The sequence below is a fragment of the Pipistrellus kuhlii genome, unplaced genomic scaffold, assembly GCF_014108245.1.
Source record: "Pipistrellus kuhlii isolate mPipKuh1 unplaced genomic scaffold, mPipKuh1.p scaffold_m20_p_29, whole genome shotgun sequence".
Classification (NCBI taxonomy): Eukaryota; Metazoa; Chordata; class Mammalia; order Chiroptera; family Vespertilionidae; genus Pipistrellus; species Pipistrellus kuhlii.
In genome coordinates, this window is record NW_023425528.1 from 3,276,694 (window position 1) to 3,280,564 (window position 3,871).

General features: G+C 36.9%; 1 pseudogene; it reads right to left on the reverse strand.

Moving 5' to 3' along the window:
- Nucleotides 1–406: 406 nt before the first annotated feature.
- On the reverse strand, nt 407–1,472 carry LOC118728162 (annotated as a pseudogene).
- Between the last annotated feature and the right edge of the window lie 2,399 nt (nt 1,473–3,871).

Here is a 3,871-nt window from a genome sequence, read left to right on the forward strand (position 1 = left end):
CGGTCCCTGGCCATTGCTCCTTTAAGGTTTTTGCTTTGAGGGCCCTAGATTTTGGCCCTACTCTCAGGATTATAATGAAGGAAACTATGAAGGAAGTTAACAGGTATAGAAGGGGTTCTGAGTCAAATTCCATCCATCTTAATGTCTCCCTTGTTTCTCCAAAAGAATCTTAACTATATATTTAGGACAAAGAAAGAGCACAAAGAGGAGGAGATGGAAGGTGAGCTGAAATACATGGGAAGCCATGTTTTTATTCATTTATTTTTTTTTCAAAATCGATTTTATTGCAGCCAAAACAGTGGAATTAACTGTACATAATAAACTATCATATATATATATATATATATATATATATATATATATATATATATAGAGAGAGAGAGAGAGAGAGAGAGAGAGAGAGACATTTTAAGTTATAGGGGATAAAGTTTATTTTGGCAGAGAGTGTTAAAATTAAAATTGCATACATTAGTAACATAACTCAACATCCTTAATTTGGTATAAGTGTGACACATTTTCCTGCTTTCCTGTGTTCTGTAAGTCACCATAACCTAAACTGCTTTGTAAAACTTATACGTTGAAATTTAACTTTATTGTTTTTGCTTATGTTCTGATTCCAAACAAAACTTTTCATAAGCTTCTTCTATCTCTGGGTTCATCTCATCATCAAGATCATCCAAGTACAGATCACCAGCGCCTGATAAATCTGTTCCATTTTCTTCATAATCTGCAAAAAGGTCTTCTCTTTCAAGTAACTCTTTATATTTCTCTTGGTAATCTGGATCAGCTGCAGTAAAAGGAACACCATCAGATGTATAAAATGTTGGTTCATTCATAAAATAGTTGGGGTCATTTTCAGGTGTTGCTTCTCTGTATGTTGAGGTTATATGGACTCTACCCCAGTTACTTTACCGGAGCTCTACAAGCTTCAAGAGCATCTGCTTCACGTCTCTGCTGCAGTGCGCATCTAGGACGACATTTTCAATCCTCTGGATAACTTCTTCCATGTCCATCTTTCCCTTTTCCTTCCAGGTATCTTCCAGCACTGACCCTGTCAACTTCAATAATTTTACTGCACAAATTAGATTATCATCTACAGGGTTAGCAAAGAGGGCATTCAGCAACTCCCGAAGACCAGCCTGAAGAATATCTGCTCTTGTAACCTGTCCATTTGTTCCTTTGATCTCCAGCTTCAGATAAAGTCCTCCCAGGAAGAGCACAAACGCATGGAATCATTTTCAAGCTGCTTCATCCCCCTTTGCAGCTTGATCTCGAAGTTCATATTCAGTCCTACATCTTTGAAGTAGCAATTGGCGGAAGTTGCCACTCTGTGAGCTAATTGTCAGGTGATGGGACAGGTAATTACACGGGCGAGCTCCCATGTAGGAGAAATTTGGAATGGACATGGCCTGCTGATAGATGAGTTCCACAAATTCTTGCAAAGCATCGTCTGTGGTAACCCAGGAAGCCATGTTGTTAACCACTCATTCTGGACCTCCTCTTGGTGATGTTGGCAGCAAAGAAGAAATACATGACAACCTGACAAGCCTGAGAGACCCACTCCTTCTCCTGATCCTTGCCCTGTGCCAGTAGCCTGCAAGAGTTAAAATACTAATTCCTCAAGTCATCAGGGCCTCCCAAGAAAATGAATCTTAGATGAGCTCCTGATAATTTTACTCTTGGGGTGACTGTGTAGCCAGGTAGAGTTGATGACAATGGGTTAGTGGGGAGCATTGTAAGTTAAATAGCTACTCTTAAATCTTCCCCATTCTCCAACCTTTTCTTTGTCTCCAGCCTTATCCCTTTCTCTTTGATCTTCATTTTATTTTACATCTAGTACATACAGTTGGATTATTTATATATTTACATATTTACATATTCCATGGTTTATGAAATATGATCATCATTGGTCCATATAGTGCTTTATTTATTTATAAAACCTATATATGAAACTACCACCTTATGAAAAAAAAATTATTAGTCATTTGTTGATTTGTTGATGGTAGCCATTCTATTAGGTCTAGTAATAATTAATGTCGTTTTCTAATACTTTTTTAAATCGAATTTATTTAAACAATACAACAAAATTTAATCAACAATATAGTTGTCGTTGTTTTCTACTACTTGTGCCCAATGCTCAGGAAGCATTTTAATCCCTCTGTTGTAAAATTCTTGTGATTTTGGTGCAAAAAATTTGGTCAATGCATTTTTGAGGCATTCTTCATTATTAAATTTTTTTCCAAGAAGAAAGTTGTGCAAAGAGTGAAACAAATGGTAATCAGAAGGGGCAATATCAGGAGAATATGCAGGTTGAGGGAGAACTTCCCATTCCAACTGGCACAGTTTTTTAGCAGTGATTCTTGCAGTATGCGGTCGTGCGTTATCGTGGTGAAGAATTACGCCCTTCCGATTAATCAGCGCGGGTTCTTTTTCTCTTAAAGCTTGGGCTAACCTTTCCAATTGGGCACTATACACTGCACTTGTAATGGTTTGGTTAGATGGTAAAAGTTCATAATGAAGAATTCCTTTAAAATTCCACCAAACACACAACATCACTTTTTTCGCATGCAAGTCAGGTTTTGGCGTGGGCTGCGGAGCCTCATTTTTGTCCAACCATTGAGGCCGCCTTTTCAAATTACCATACAGCACCCATTTTTCATCTCTGGTAACAATTTGCTTTAAAAACGGCAAACGGTTTTGACGAGAGAGGAGCGAACTGCAAATTGTGACTCTTTGATTACGGTTGTTGTCGGTCAACTCATGAGGAACCCATTTTCCAAACTTTTGGACTTTGCCAAGTGCACGCAATTGATTGGAAATTGTTTTTTTGTGAACAATTTAAAGTTGTCGCAAGCTCTTGTTGGGTAATTTGAGGATTTTGCACCAAAAGAGCTTGAAGAGCTTCTTGATCAAAATTGGACACAGGGCCTCAACCACTCTTGTCATCTAACGAAAAATTTCCCTCGCGAAATTTCTCAAACCAACGCTGGCATTTTCTGGCGCTAACTGCATCTTGACCAAGAGCACTACAGATGTTTTTTGCAGCCTCACTTGCTTTTCTTCCTAATTGGAACTCGTAAAGCATGCAGTGCCGAATATGCTCTTCATTCGCCATCTTCTTAGCCCTAGTTTTGCAACAAAAACCAAACCAAACACAAACTTTTTCAAGCAAAACTTGTTAATTGCACTTCACACGTTCTGTAGATACCACGTGTTTGAAGGTTATGTCAATACAAGTCAACGCCAAGCAAGATTTTAAACGAATGTTAAAAAACGACACTAATTATTACTAGACCCGATAGCAGGTATGAGAGATGGTACCTTATTGTCATTTTGATTTGTATCACTCATGTGATTAGTTACATTGAACATTTTTTCAAATGTGTCTTGGCTAACTGTATGTCCTATTTGGAGAAGTGTCTATTTACTAGTATGTCCTTTACCCATTTTTTAATTAGATTATTTTTCTTTTGTTAAGTTGTCTGAGTTCCTTATATATTTTGGATATTAACTCTTTATCAGATGTATTATTGCCAAATATGTTATCCCATGCAGTGGGCTCTCCTTTTGTTTTGTTGATGGTTTCTTTTGCTGTGCAGATTTTTTTTGTGTGTTTTTTTTTTTGTTTGTTTGTTTTTTATCTTGATGTAGTCCCATTTATTTTCTCCTTAGTTTTATTTGCCTTGGGAGATGTATCTGTAAACACATTGCTACAAGAGATGTCTGAAATTTTTCTACCTATGGTTTCTTCTAGGATTTTTATGGCTTTACAACTTACATTTAAGTCTTTTATCTATATTTGAGTTTATTATTGTGTGTGGTGTAAATAGGTGGTCTAGTTTAAAATTTTTTGCATGTATTTGTCCAATCA